Consider the following 15,955-nt stretch of genomic DNA (forward strand, 5'->3'; position numbering starts at 1 on the left):
AAAAATGTTAACCCCTTCAGCAGCACAGACTCAGGGCTGAAGGCTTTACTGATTAGCTGCAGGCAGTGAGGAGAAAAATGCTGGACACAGGAGCTGACAGACTAGAAGAGTTCTGCAGAGCATTGCACAAGAACAGGCTGTGTGTATCAGCAGTGTCATTGTACAGCTGGGACTTGTAGTTCTACACATAAAACATGCTGCTGAGTCTCCCAGCAGGCAGACATATCTCTCAGGGCAGCACTTACAGTGAGGAACAGAAGTATTTGAACACCCGCGATTTTGCAAGTTCTCCCACTTAGAAATCATGGAGGGGTCTGAAATTCACATTGTAGGTGCATTCCCACTCTGAGAGACAGAATAAAAAAATAATTAGGAAACCACATTGTATGATTTTGAAAGAATGTATTTGTCTTGCACTGCTGAACATAAGTATTTGAACACCTAAGAAACAGCAAGAATTCTCAAAGATCTGTTACTGTGCCTTTTAAAAGTCCACCTCTACTCCACTCATTAATCTAACTTAGTAGCACCTGTCTGAGCTCTTTAAAGACACCTGTCCACCCCACAGTCAGTCAGATGCCAAACTACTGCCATGGGCAAGACCAAAGAGCTGTCAAAGACACCAGAGACACAATTGTGGACCTCCACAAGACTGGAAAGGGCTACGGGGCAATTGCCAAGCAGCTTGGTGAAAATAGATCAACAGTGGAGCAATTGTTAGAAAATGGAAGAGGCTAAAGACGCCTGTCTGTCTTTTGCCAATGACCATCTGGATGATCCAGAGGAGGCATGGGAGAAAGTCATGTGGTCAGATGAGACCAAAGTAGAACTTTTTGGTCTAAACTTCACTCGTTGTGTTTGGAGTAAAAAGAAGGATGAGTTGCATCCCAAGAACACCATCCCTACTGTGAAGCATGGGGGTGGTAACATCATGCTTTGGGGGTGCTTTTCTGCGAAGGGGACAGGACGACTGCACTGTATTAAGGAGAGGATGAATGGGGTCATTTATTGTGAGATTTTGAGCAACAACCTCCTTCCCTCAGTCAGAGCATTGAAGATGGGTCGTGGCTAGGTCTTCCAACATGACAATGACCCGCAGCGCACAGCCAGGGTAACCAAGGAGTGGCTCCGTAAGAAGCATATTAAGGTTCTGGAGTGGCCTAGCCAGTCTCCAGACCTAAATCCAATAGAACATCTTTGGAGGGAGCTGAAACTGTGTTGCTCAGCGACAGCTCCGAAACCTCACAGATCTAGAGAAGACCTGAGTGGAGGAGTGGGCCAAAATCCCTGTTGCAGTGTGTGAAAACCTGGTCAAGAACTACAGGAAACGTTTCACCTCTGTAATTGCAAACAAAGGCTTCTGTACCAAATAATAACACTGATTTTCTCAGGTGTTCAAATACTTATGTTCAGCAGTGCAAGACAAATACATTCTTTAAAAATTATAAAAGAAATTTAGTTTTTTTATTTTATTCTGTCTCTCAGAGTGGGAAAGCACCTACAATGTGAATTTCAGACCCCTCCATGATTTCTAAGTGGGAGAACTTGCAAAATTGCAGGGTGTTCAAATACTTCTGTTCCTCACTGTATATTCACTCCCTTTGCAGAGCAGGAGGAGGGGCACAAATATTCATGAGGAAAACCTCAGAGATTGTTCTTATTGCAAATACATAGGGATGAGCGAATTTCATATTTTGAAATTAGTTTTCACTTCGTGTTGTGGCATTTACTGAACTACCACGGACCATGACAGAATGCATAGCGGAATGCCTTTAGAGGCATTCCGTAATTCATTCCGTCATAATAGAAGTCTATGGCCTGCATAACGGATCCGTCCGGTTTTCGTTATGCTGGAGTCCTCTCCTGCATAACGGAAACCGGACAGATCCGTTATGCAGGCCATAGACTTCCATTATGACGGAATGAATAACGGAATGCCTGCATTCCATCATGGAATAGCATTATTGTCCGTGGTAACAGAATCCATAACGCAATTAACATTATACCACAACCCAAACCGAAAACAAATTTCAAAATATGAAATTCGCTCATCATTACAGATAAACAAAGGGCCAGAACAGAACCAGAGAAATGAGGAAATATATATATATTTTGCCTAAAACTTGCTTAGCTCAGTTCTATATTGCTGCCCATCAGATTTACAGTGCTGTATATATATATATATATCAGACAACCCCTTTAAAAATCATAATTTCCCAGCTGCAGATCGTGCGGTCTAATCACAATCTTCTTCCCGCAAACAACTAGGCAGTATACGGACGAGCGATGGCATTAGTGATCGCTCCTCCCCATACTGCGGAGGAGATTGCTGCATGTAATAGCAGCGGAATCTTTCACTGACGAGCAGACGATTGCCAGGAACGTTTCCTTCCTGACAATCGCCTTCAAAAATTCTAGTGTAATACTAGCCTAATGCCCCTTTCAAACCAGCGAGTTTTGCTTGCAGTTGTGATGCGTGATGTGAACGCATAGCACCCGCACTGAATTCTGACCCATGCATTTCAATGGGTCTGTGTACATGGTTGGGTTTTTTTACGCATCAGTTCTGCGTTGTGTGAGAATTGCAGTATGTTTTATATTCTGCGTTTTTTCACGCAGCTATGGCCCCATAGAAGTGACTGGGGCTTCAGTGAAAAACGCATTGCATCTGGATGTAACCTTGATGCAGTCCGGGTGCAATGCGTTTTTTAACTGATGGTTGCTATGAAATGTCGTTTGTAAACCTTAAATATTTTTTTTTCACGCACATGAAAAACACATCAAAACGCATTACACCCGCGCTGAAAAAAATTGCTTGCAAACTGGTGCGAGCTTCACTGAACGCATCCTGAGCCAATCCGTATTGTTCGTGTGAAAGAGGCCTAAAGGCCCTATTACACGGGCAGATTATTGGTAAAATGATCGCTAATGAGCGTTCGTATAAACGCTCGTTAGTGATGTATGGAGTGGGCTAAGCACAGTAGCCCGCTCCATACATTCCCTCAGCCACTATGACGTACAGTGTAGAGGTTAAAAGGTACCACACCTGCAAGACTCTTATTTTGTTTCTCTTAATGAGAGCAATAAACCCGTTTTCTACTGGCTAAGGCAGTAGACATCTACGTTATGAACTCCAGCACTGTAATCCGGTCATTGTATGGGGCATACATGCATTGCAACATTTTATGTTCGACCGAAAGTCAGCATATATGCCAGAAAGCAGCCAGATCCCATTACAGTGAATGGGGATCCAGCAGTGCACAGTGGAACAGACTGCCAGAGTTCACAGCGCAGATGTGAGCCCAGCCTAAAGCCTCATTCACACGTCAGTGTTTCACGGACGTGTGCTGTACGTGTTCTCCTCGGACTGCACATGTCCCCATTCATTTTAATGTGTGTATTCACATATCAGTGTTTTAGCACGGTCCGTACGTCTATGTTTTTAGCACAGATGCATGCTCTATTTTGTCCGTGTTCCCGGATTCATCACGCCTATTATAGTCTATTTGTCCGTGAAAACCACGGATGCCATCCGTGTTGCATCCGTGTTTCATGGATCATTGAGAAGAGATTCTTTGAAAATTATTTTTCAGCTGTTCAGTGTCACTGAAACATGGATGCAACACGGACAGCAAAAAACGGACACACGGACCCAACACGGACAGCTTCACGGATGCATCACTGACCACCTGCTCACATAGTTGAGCACGGACACTGACGTGTGAATGAGGCTTAACATGGTAACACAATTTTTATTTTTGAAGACATTACTGTCACAATAACTGTAGGTAAGCAGCGTGAGGGTTAAATCATCGGACTTGTAGCTAAAATTAAGAAATTAGAGATAAGGAGACATGAAAAGTAACACCAAGGCGAAGGTGAAAGAATCAACATAAATCATGAGTTTGCTCTGTGAAGTGCCGCCCCCACTTTTTCCCCGATTCCCTAGGCACATGCCCTTATGTGCCTTGTTGTAAAGATGGCCCTATAAGCAGGGTTTAAGACTTTCAGACAAGTTCCTATGACACCATCATTCACGAATTGCACACAATAACCAAGTTTACACTGATTGTAATAAGGTTTCAACTCTATTCGATAAAGAGATGGTCAGGCACAACCTAATGTAGTGATCACATACATTTAAAGGGAACCTGTCACCGGGATTTTGTGTATAGAGCTGAGGACATGGGCTGCTAGATGGTCACTAGCACATCCGCAATACCCAGTCCCCAGAGCTCTGTGTGCTTTTATTGCGTAATAAAACCGATTTGATACATATGCAAATTAACCTGAAATGAGTCCTGTCCCTGACTCATCTCACATACAGGACTCATCTAAGGTTAATTTGCATATGTATCAAATCGTTTTTTTACACAATAAAAGCACACAGAGCTATGGGCACTGGGTATTGCGGATGTGCCAGCAGCCATCTAGCAGCCCATGTCCTCAACTCTATACACAAAATCCCGGTGACAGGTTCCATTTAATGTTAAAAAACAATAGAATAAAATACAAAGTAAAGTACCAATGAGAATTGCAATATGTCACCTAGAAATGGTACAAAGATGATAACAAAGTGGCTGGGGGTCTGTGGTATGAGTCAACGCAGACAAATCTTGCTGTATTCCTTAGAAAGAATAAAATCCGCTAGTTGTAAGTGGACAAATGTTTGTGGGTCAAATCATATATTGTCTATTCCCAAACACACAATCCTCTATGGGAGACGAGAATCCTATTTGATTTCAGATGATTTGTCAATGTCCAGACTCAGTTTGTAAAGCGATATAAAATGCTGATTTGTACTATGTTGAGCCCTGTTAAGGGTCTTACCTTCTCCTTGGTCGAGGCAATGTATCCGGAATTGCGGCCCTCCAGACCTGGATATTGAAGGAAATGTTCTGTTGGAAAAGCGCTACTGTGTTAGATGTCTCCAACTTGTTCGTACGGACGCCAGCATATCACACGGTCTCTTCCAAAAGCTGTAGCGTATGATTCACAGCGGGAAATATCACGAGAGTTGGTGCCTAGATTTTCGGATGAAAGAAACTGTTGTAAAATTCGGAGCGCTCCAATCTTTCCAAAGTTGACCGAAAAAATATTTTTCAGATTTCTGCAGATATTCGTGTAGAGGCCTCTCTCTTGTCCAAAGGGAGCAGTACGCTGGTTCACGCCAGACGCTTTTCGGGGACCTCTTACCCCTTCCTCAGTGGCAGCTACTCTCCCATTTTGGACTGGCTATTTATAGACCGCCCAGGTCTGTCCAAATTGATGGTGTGGAATTAGTAATCCAGGATTTAGCTTTCTTTCTGTAAATGCGATTTTTTTATGCATTTCTTTTAGGTGCGTTTTTATCATGCGTTTTTTATTTCTTTGTGCGTTTTTTTAATATGTTATACCTTATAGTAAGTAGTCACCACCCAGAAAGAATAAATATTATATCATATTGCTTTAAATAGAAATTCATAAATAACTATAAAACATTAAAAACGTTAAAATCCATATAAAATACATACATAAACTTTGAATAGTAAATGAAATGTATAAAATCATAATGGAGCACAAAAATATATATATATCATTAGTTAAAATTTGGCATTCAGGAGATTTGGTCTGTGGTGATGATGGTAAAGGGGTACATGTCTGGCTCAGAGGGGGAGTCTCAGTGCTGATAAACAGCCATGACATGAGACTCTCCATCGGATGCCAGACATGCAGCCCAAATTCACAAAAAGCCAAAAATCTCTAGTTCAGCGTTCAGACCCATTGGAATGAGGCTGCCGAAATCAAAGATGAGTCTTGATTCGGCTCTGGACATTCTTTCTATGTGTTTGCCACCACGCCAATGTTGGTCTATTTTTTGTAACGCCGTGAAGGACATACCTTTCGGATTTTTATCATAAAATTCTTTAAAGTGCCTTGATAGTGCATGCTTCATGTAACCGTTTTTAATGTTACGCAAATGTTCGCTTATTCTAACTTTAAGGGATCGTTTTGTCCTACCAATGTACTGCTTGTTGCAGGGACATTGGATCAAATAGATCACAATGAGGTGTCACAATTGAGGAAGTTTTTTATAGACATTGAAAAATTATTTTGAGTTGAGGTTATTTCTGTGGTCTTTTTAGGGAATTTTGTTGTTTTGCAACCCTGGCATTTGCCCCATCTGCAAAACCCCTTTAAATTGATCCAATTGTTTGTGTGAGGGAAAAGTTTATTCGATTTGTGTTTAATGGAAGGTGCAATTTTAAGTCCTAAATTTTGTGCTCTTGTGTATGTGATTTTAGGCTTAATAGGTATAAATGGACCAATTGTTTTGTCCTGGGTTAACAAATTCCAATATTTGTTAATAATGTGTTCAACTTGTTTGTGTTGTGTGGAAAAAGGCAATACGATCCTAAAGTCTATATTTTCTCCCCTTGTACTATTTTTATGGTTGTTTACAAAGAAGGATTCTCTAGGTATTTCATTTGCCTTACAAAGTGCTCGTTCTAACACATGTGCAGGATATTCTTTTTCAATGAATCTATTTTTAAGTATTTGGGCTTCCTCTAAATATTGGGAGTCCTCAGTGCAATTTCTTTTAATCCGGCGAAATTGTCCGAAAGGTACATTCATCAACCACTGTGGCAAATGACAACTTGAGTATAGAATATATCAATTTCTCGCTGTTGGTTTTTGAAATGTTCGGCATATGTATTTATCTCCCTTTTTAGTAATATTTAAATCCAGAAATTCTGTCTCAGATTTATTAATACTAGCTGTAAAAGTTAAATTATATGTATTACTGTTTAATTCAGAAATAAATGACTGTAGGGTAGTTTCATTACCCCTCCAGATCAGGATAACGTCATCGATATATCTCTGCCAGAGTACCAGGCTGCCCCCCCTTATTGGATCGATAAACAAACTCTCCCAGTATGCTAGGAACAAATTTGCATAGCTAGGGGCAAACCTGGTACCCATGTGAGTCCCTGTTATCCTGAGGTAGTAGTTCTTCTCGAAGTAAAAGAAGTTGTGTTCCAATATATGTCTCACCCCTTCTATTATAAATTTCAATTGTTCTTCTTTGAATTTGTCTTTTTCTAATAGAATTTTCAGGGCGTTAATACCTTGGTCGTGATTGATCACTGTATACAATGATTGTATATCGAGAGTAGCCAGGATCCAATCATCTTCTACTGTTAATTTTTCCAAAGTTTCTATAATTTGTGTGGTGTCTTTTAAATATGACACTGTTTTTTTAACTAGCGGTTGAAGCCATGAATAAATATATTTGGACCAGAGGCGTAACTAGAACTGACTGGGCCCCACAGCAAATTTTTGTACGGGGCCCCCCACACACACACACTTCTTCACAAACCGCCTCCTCCTGTGCAAACCCCTCTTATATGGCTATTTTGTGACTTTTTATTTACTGTATTTACTGTCATTTTTAGCACGACTTTGTTTTTTAACATTTACAGTTGCTGACGGAGTTTATATTCAACTCAACCCCTTTAAAACCTGCGCTGCAATTGTAATAGACATGTCTGATTTACCTTTACATATCCACAAGTATTTTAGCCTCTGTACCTTTCATACTGTAGCCATGGACGCAGTCATACACGCACTCTCCACATACATGGAGGCAGTCATACACGCACTCTCCACGTACATGGAGGCAGTCATACATGCACTCTCCACGTACATGGACGCAGTCATACACGCTCTCTCCACATACATGGACGCAGTCATACACGCACTCTCCACATACATGGACGCAGTCATACACACGCTCTCCACACATACATGAACGCAGTCATACACACACTCTCCACATACATGGACGCAGTCATACACACACTCTCCACATACATGGACACACTCATACACGCACTCTCCACATACATGGACGCACTCATACACACACTCTCCACATACATGGACGCACTCATACACGCACTCTCCACATACATGGACGCAGTCATACACACACTCTCCACATACATGGATGCAGTCATACACACACTCTCCACATACATGGACGCAGTCATACACGCACTCTCCACATACATGGACACACACATATACAATACACATATATAGACACCCAGCTTTCCTGCTGTGCCTCTCCCCCATACTCTAATGCCTCTGCACTTGTGCCATGCAGGATAGCAGGGAAGCTGGATGACATTTCATGATATAATTCACCCAGCTTTCCTACTGTACTGCAGGTCACATGTGCACAGTCTGGGAAAGCTGAATATAACCCCAGTTTCCCTGCCACTCACATCACTGGTGCAGTTGTGGCAATCCAACTGGTGTTCAGCATGCTGGGCAGGGAAGGTTCAGGCTGCAGGAATCGCGGGTAGAAAAGGGGGCAGGGCTATTATAGCTCCGCCCACATCGGGCCATCCTGTTGCTGGTCACTGTTGATCATAAGAACTAAGGAGGGGAGAGGAGAGGCGGAGCAATGTCACTGATGTCAGGTCAGTGACAGAGCGACTCAGATAGAGATAGCGCTAATCTGACTGGCGCCAGTGCAGCAGCACTCTCCCTCCCTAGTCCCTCCACAACAGGTAACCCCCCCTCCACGGCCTGGCCCGGCCCGGCTCGGCCCCGCCCCCTCCATGGCCCAGCCCCTCCCCCTTCACCGCCTGAGTCCGCCTCCTCCTCCTCCCTCTAGTTACCTACCTCTTCTTCTGCTCGTGCGGCAGTGCACCCCAGGCCCGCCTGCTTCAGCCTCCAGTCCTGACCTGACTACTCCTCCTTGCCTTCCCCCCAGCCAGGCCCGATCCGCGGACCACCCACGCCCCGCCCACTAAACTGGGCGGGCGGTCGGGCCTGGCTGCCTGTGTGTTTTTACTGTGCACTGTGACTGTGTTAATAAAAAAAAAAATATATATATATGCAGTCCGGACGGGCCCCCAGTGGCGTAGGGCCCCATAGCCACTGCTATGGTTGCTATGGCGATCCCTACGCCACTGATTTGGACAGATTGGCAGTTAGAGATCCAATGCCAGATATTATGGGACGGCCAGGTGGGCTAACGGGGTCCTTATGTACCTTGGGTAGGCAATAAAGGACTGGGAGTCTGCCCGGCGTTCCCACAATAAAATCAAATTCTGTTTTTGTTATGATTCCCAAATGTAACCCTCTGTTGCTGTATTTCAGCAGTTTTTCTTTGAAGGTCACAGTTGGATCCACCTTGAGTATTTTGTATGTGCTGACATCAGATAAACGTCTCCAACATTCATTGTTGTAATCTTTAGTGTTCATGATCACTATAGCGCCCCCCTTATCTGCGGGCCGTATAGTGATCTCTTCTTTTTCTTGAAACTCCCTTATTGCTAGTATTTTTTTTCTCGATAAATTATTTTTATAGATACGTTTTTCTTTCAAATGTCTTAGATCTGTTTCAACACATTTTTGAAATCCAGATAATTCCGGGCCTATTTCATTTCTGGGAAATTTTTTTGATTTGTTTTTTAGATTTGTGTGTGGGAATTCATCTATTGTTTGTATCTGTGGAACTGGTGGATTTTTAAAAAAATATTTTTTTAGGCAGAGATTTCTTATAAAATTTTACTGGATTACTAATTCCACACCATCAATTTGGACAGACCTGGGCGGTCTATAAATAGCCAGTCCAAAATGGGAGAGTAGCTGCCACTGAGGAAGGGGTAAGAGGTCCCCGAAACGCGTCTGGCGTGAACCAGCGTACTGCTCCCTTTGGACAAGAGAGAGGCCGCTACACGAATATCTGCAGAAATCAGAAAAATATTTTTTCGGTCAACTTTGGAAAGATTGGAGCGCTCCGAATTTCACAACAGTTTCTTTCATCCGAAAATCTCGGCACCAACTCTCGTGATATTTCCCGCTGTGAATCATACGCTACAGCTTTTGGAAGAGACCGCGTGATATGCTGGCATCCGTACGAACAAGTTGGAGACAGCTAACACAGTAGCGCTTTTCCAACAGAACATTTCCTTCAATATCCAGGTCTGGAGGGCCGCAATTCCGGATACATTGCCTCGACCAAGGAGAAGGTAAGACCCTTAACAGGGCTCAACATAGTACAAATCAGCATTTTATATCGCTTTACAAACTGAGTCTGGACATTGACAAATCATCTGAAATCAAATAGGATTCTCGTCTCCCATAGAGGATTGTGTGTTTTGGAATAGACAATATATGATTTGACCCACAAACATTTGTCCACTTACAACTAGCGGATTTTATTCTTTCTAAGGAATACAGCAAGATTTGTCTGCGTTGAATCATACCACAGACCCCCAGCCACTTTGTTATCATCTTTGTACCATTTCTAGGTGACATATTGCAATTTTCATTGGTACTTTACTTTGTATTTTATTCTATTGTTTTTTAACATTAAATGTATGTGATCACTATATATTGTATCAAGTATTGACTTTATCCACACATACAGAGTGCCAGTCCATAATTTTCTTTCTATTTTCAATACTCTTATCTGTACGGGTGATACAGTTTATTGGACTAGAGCACCTGGTCCTTATCACATAGGAGTGAGCTATTCCTATTATTCAAAGTCCACAACCTAATGTAGCTCGGTAGCTGCACTGTACTTCTCAATCTCCATGTGCCATGCTGGGGAATACAAAGCACTGTATACTAAAATGCAATACTGGTGTTCTTGTTTTAGTAAATATACCCTGTATAAACCTGCACTCAGTTTGTTCAACCTAGTGCAATAAATGCATGGATCTGAGCATGCACACAGTCAAAGAAATCAAAGGCAAGAAAAAGCCAAGAGCTATTACAATAAAGTTGTACATGGACTTTACTCCCAAATATGATATCACCTATCCCCAGTTGTAGGTTGTCAGCCACTTTTTTTTTTACTGCATTAGTTTTATTAAATCTAGTAGCTCACTACATCCACAACTACAGAATATAAGCATGCACCATGGATAAACGCTCTTAGACATTAATACAACCCCACTCATATTCTTGGGTACCTGGTAAGTCTTCAAGACTCGCAGCCTTCAATGAAAGAAGTGTCGAAGTAGTTTGATTTTCAGGTACAAAGCAATTAAGTCGGCCGACGCATAGACACAGACAAAATGCAGTATCTATGGAGAGCTGATAAGACCACCCCAAAATCTTTATTCTTATATTGTACCTTTATGATAATGGGAGTAACTGGGTGTTTCAGGGTGGTTACAATACTTAATAATCAACGTGGAGCATTACATAATTGCAAGTGATAGCAGACTGTCAATAATTTGTCATTTCAGAACTAGGTGAACAGTTATTTGATAGATTCTGGGACATATATGGACACGTTTACCAAAAACATTTCCGAGAATTTCAGAGAACATACATAGACATCAGGTCACATCACATATTTCTCAACCTCCTCCAACCTAGGTCATTGGTCCCAAATTGGATGAAGTACTCATGTCATTGCACAATTACACATGTGTCAACACAATTACAGATGGCCTTCAGAATATGTTCTAAGGCTTAGAAATTAAGAACAGTGGAATAAATGATAACTTCACAGTGAATATACTTTTTAGATAAATAAGCTTTACCTATATGAATATATGCATAATATAATCATTCATATTATGGAGAATTTCTGACAATGACCCATTACTCTCACATTACTCCCTTCTTCTTAGCATTATTCCACTGACTCTATAGATTTTCTTACCTCCGTACTAGAGGTAAACAGGTTTAAAGAATCTTCCTTCTTACACAAAGTGGAAGAATCCTAATTCTTCCAGATTGTGGGATGATCAGCATCCATCCAGAAGATTCTACTTTCTAAACTATCTTCACTATCTATCCTGCCTAATTAACCATAATTAACCTATACACTCTGTGGAATTCATCTTAGGGAAGCATACTATGAGAACCTAGGTCAATCAGTTAATCATTAGTCCTTTAGGTTTTCAATAAAGTCCCACAATAAATGCAATTAGTCAAATTCTCCAATGTCTTCTGTCCGCAGTAGGTATAACAGTCCTTTGGTGTAGCTGACTTTAAAACAGGAGTCACAATCGTAGTTGTTGCAGCGGCAGATGTTGAGGGAGAAGCCATCATGACCATCACTTGTCAGGAGTATCTTTGTTCTTAATCACAGTAGTTACTTCTGTAAAAAATTTAGACTTTAATATTTTTCGAAGAGTCAGCAGGAAAAGTTTAGCAACAATGAAAATCAATAATATTAGGAAACATCCTTGTAGTAACATATGGAATAATCCAGAAATCCATTCACCTATCCCACGGAACCAATTAAGGGGATTAAGCCATGATAACCAATCAGGTAATGCAAGGTCAGGAGGTGCCAGATGGGCATTTCAAAACCCTTCTTTTAATTGCTTGGCTTGATGTAGATCTTGTGATACTCTAAACATACCTGTGGGATCAATAGAATGACAGCATGCAGAACCCACTATTTGACATAACCCTCCTTGGGCTGCTGTAAGAGAGTCTAAGACCATTGCATGCTGATTTGTAACAATGATTAGTTGCTTTAGGTATACTGAATTTACTTCTACAGCATCAAACAAATAATCACTTAAATCACCAATTTGTCTAGCATTTTTGAGGATTCCAGTGGACAGGAAATAAGTATTCATTAGTGGGAAGTACATTCCTATCTTTTCTACCGTTAAGGGATCAGCATGAATCAATTTAGCTGGGTGCTTAAAATGTGGTCTCTCAGGCATATCAGGTATAACAGGCGCACTCCTCTTTGTCAGCATATGTCCAGGCAAATGCTGATAAGGGATGTCCTCCGATTTCCATGTCCACGTGGCAGGTTCAAGCCTAGCTAGGGTACAAGTGTAACACCCCAGAGTTGTGTTACTACATGCCTCTACCCCGCTACTGTCTTCTAAGAGCTTTTATATTGTCATCTGATATAACTTATTTTATGTCTCGACAAATGTGCATCAAAAAACTATGTTAAATACAATTGTTTCCTTGTAATTTTACAGGTCCGCCAGCAGGTGGCAGCATCATTGGTAGAGACAGTCTTAATGTTATGGCCGCTCAGAGTGGAACAATCCTGTTCTGTTCTGCCCCCCTGCTGAAGAGAAGTGGAGGTTTCCGGCTTTCTGCAGCAAGGGAGGAAAAAAACTGTTAGAACCAGTTCTAGTTTCTCCTGCATAGGGAAGACAGCAAGGACCAAGTCTCGGGCTGAGACTTGATCAAATTCCCAGTCTGAGCCCTGCAGCTCAACTGGATGGGAAAAAAAGCAGAAAGTTGCAAACCACCTCCAGTTCCAGGAAGAAAGCATCCCCTGAGAATATATCTGTGAGTCAAGTCCAGAGACCTAGGAGAAGCCATTCCTCCTCAGCTAGTCTGTCCCCACAAAGCAGAAGGTACAGTTTAAAGCAGAAGCATTTATCCCTGCCAACCATTGCCAAAACCTGCTGGGACCAAAGACCAAATCTGCATACTGTTTAGATATAAGTTATCTTCAGTAAAGAAAAGTTTGAACTTCATCTAAAGGTCTGGACATAATTTCTGCTATTACTCCTCCTATCACAACACTAAAATGTATTGCAAGTGAACCAGGAGCCAGGAGTCCAGTCTTACCCAGGTAGGAGACACCGTTGACACCATTATCATCACCATACAGAGACATTATAGGCAATCACACCACTCTGGCATTCCTAAGCTGGGACGTACGTTATACAAGCTCCTCTAGCTCCTTGTGGAAGCCACTTGAATGCCTTATTGCCACATACTATGTAGACGTCATCAGCTAATTGAATTTGAACCTTTCTAATTAATGCATCAACAATAGAAATGAATATCGTAGTATCCTGATATATATACCAAGATTAAGGGTTTTCATTATTAGTAATAAGATTATAATATAACAATGGACCACAGACTGCTGCCCCATCTCCTTTTATACCTTCTATTACTTCTTCTGAATCTACTCCTCTTTGCTGATAAAAAGCACCCAATCTCCCACACTGTGACTTATTTCCAGGTGGAAAGTGTACTGTATAATTCCACTTAGGATCATGTATTTTCCTTGCCAAATAATATTTATGTTTACTTTCTTGGCCACTTTCCTGTCCGGAAAAGCTTATTTTAATCTCTTGACTAGGTACTTCTCCCACGTTCATCAGATAAACCTGTCTTTTTTTCCCAACAGCTTCTCGCCTGTCCTAAATATACCAGGTACCTACCCTTGTAGACATCAACTGCCACCAGGGATATTTTATCCATCCAGTTACAGGTAATGCTAAAGCGGTTTCCTTATGAGGTGATTCTAGTGTCAGCTGAGGTATATCCCAGCAAGGTAATTCTAATAGCTCCTTCTCTGAAAGGGGCTTCGCAATACATGGCATGGAATTGGCAGTAATTGGTGAATGACTGCAAATCCAACAGTCAGATAAATTTCTCATATGGGCATCTATTTTATGGTACTTGATAAACTTATTTTCCCATTCACTACTATCTTCATCATATGCCCCAAAAGTGTAGGGGACTACCATACTTATGAACAAATACTTTGCCCAAATCATGGCTTTATCAGCTTCATGCAGTGGGAGGCGTGGATCCAAGTTGGTTTCCCTTCCAGCTTCACAGATGTTGGTGTAGTCAGCTGGACTTGGAATTGACCGTCAAATCAGGGTTCTAATGCTTTCCTTACGTGTCTTTTTACAGTGACCCAGTCTACAGGATTTAATGAATGAGTCCCTTCCAGTGAAGAGGGATCTTGAATAGAACTGAGAACACGATTATGAACATGTAATCTCCTGTGCAATGCTCCTACATATTTTGTCAAGTCTGAATGAATGGTCTGGAGCTGCTGAGGGAAATACAGTCCTATCTCATATGAACTTAACTGTGTTTTTCTATGAGGGGGTACTCTAATGGTATACAATGCTATTGGTAAACACTCTGTCCATGGCTTACCAGTCTCGGCAATTTCTTTCTGGATTTTTAGCTTTAAAGTTCCATTCAAGCTTTCTACCTTACCTTTCTACCTTTCTTCCATTCTTCTCAGCCTTTCTTCTTACCCATTCTTCCACTTGTTCCTGCAACTTCTGGAGGAGGGTTAGATCCACCTCCCCTTTTTTTGGAACCATGTCTACAGTATGTCCCATCACGGGAGGAGGCAACAGAGCAGCCTGCTTGGCAGCAGCATCTGCTCTACGGTTTCTATCAGCCTCCTTTGTTTGCTCTTTGGTATGGGCCAGTACCTTGACAATGGCCACCATCTTAGGTAATGCTCTGAACAATTGAGCTACGGATTCTGCATTTTTGATAGGCTTACCCGAGGATCCCACAAAATCCCTGCATCTCCAACTGGGACTGTTCTCCAAAGGAGATATTAATTATCAATATTCTGCCTTAATATCAATAATTAATAATCATAAATAGGCGTGACTCATGCCTATTTATACTATAAATACTAGCTACCTTGTTGCTCTACCTTTTCATGAACTACGTGCGATGGATTATTACGGCGGTGACTACAAATGACTATAAACTGTGTATTTAACAATAAAGTTATTTATTTAACAAATACAAGTCTACAGTCTAATGATGCTATTATATCTATATATATTATATCAATGGTTATAAATATATATACACATATAGACATACACGGCAATACAGTAAAAACACTATGATACACCTAAACTATGCTAACACAACACAGTACACAATTCCACCTCACAAACTACCTAAATATCACACTTACATACACACGTAAACGTACCACCCACCCACCTGGCTACACACTGTCCCTATGGGGTATAAAGGATTAGCAATACAGTGGTTATCCGGGGGTAGTGGCACTGCAAGGGTTAATACGATGCAGGCCAGGGGTATAGGCAGGGATGTAGCTGTGGGCTACAGGGAGTGGCACTTCAAGGGTTAACACAGAGGGAAGTGTTAACCCATGCTTGGTGAAAGGAAGGGGAATAAGGGCAATGCAGTGCAGGGGTTA

General features: G+C 41.6%; 1 protein-coding gene and 1 long non-coding RNA gene across 3 annotated transcripts in view; one reads left to right on the forward strand and one right to left on the reverse strand.

Annotated features, from left to right (window-relative positions):
* LOC122933813 (glutathione S-transferase alpha-4-like) overlaps positions 1-11,135 on the reverse strand; it is a 32,679-nt gene extending 21,544 nt beyond the window's left edge. The window contains exon 1 of one of the 2 annotated variants that reach the window (XM_044288852.1): positions 10,980-11,135. The gene's annotated coding sequence lies outside the window, so the exon portion shown is untranslated. Of the gene's footprint in view, positions 1-4,830; positions 5,017-10,979 lie in introns of those variants that run through there. The other variant, XM_044288854.1, reaches the window with a different exon arrangement.
* LOC122933814 lies at positions 8,698-15,649 on the forward strand. Its single transcript, XR_006388558.1, has 3 exons — positions 8,698-10,028; positions 14,147-14,230; positions 14,662-15,649. It is a non-coding gene; the product is annotated as an uncharacterized LOC122933814 (long non-coding RNA).
* Positions 15,650-15,955: the final 306 nt, after the last annotated feature.

This window comes from Bufo gargarizans, chromosome 4 (genome assembly GCF_014858855.1).
Source record: "Bufo gargarizans isolate SCDJY-AF-19 chromosome 4, ASM1485885v1, whole genome shotgun sequence".
Taxonomy (NCBI): Eukaryota; Metazoa; Chordata; class Amphibia; order Anura; family Bufonidae; genus Bufo; species Bufo gargarizans.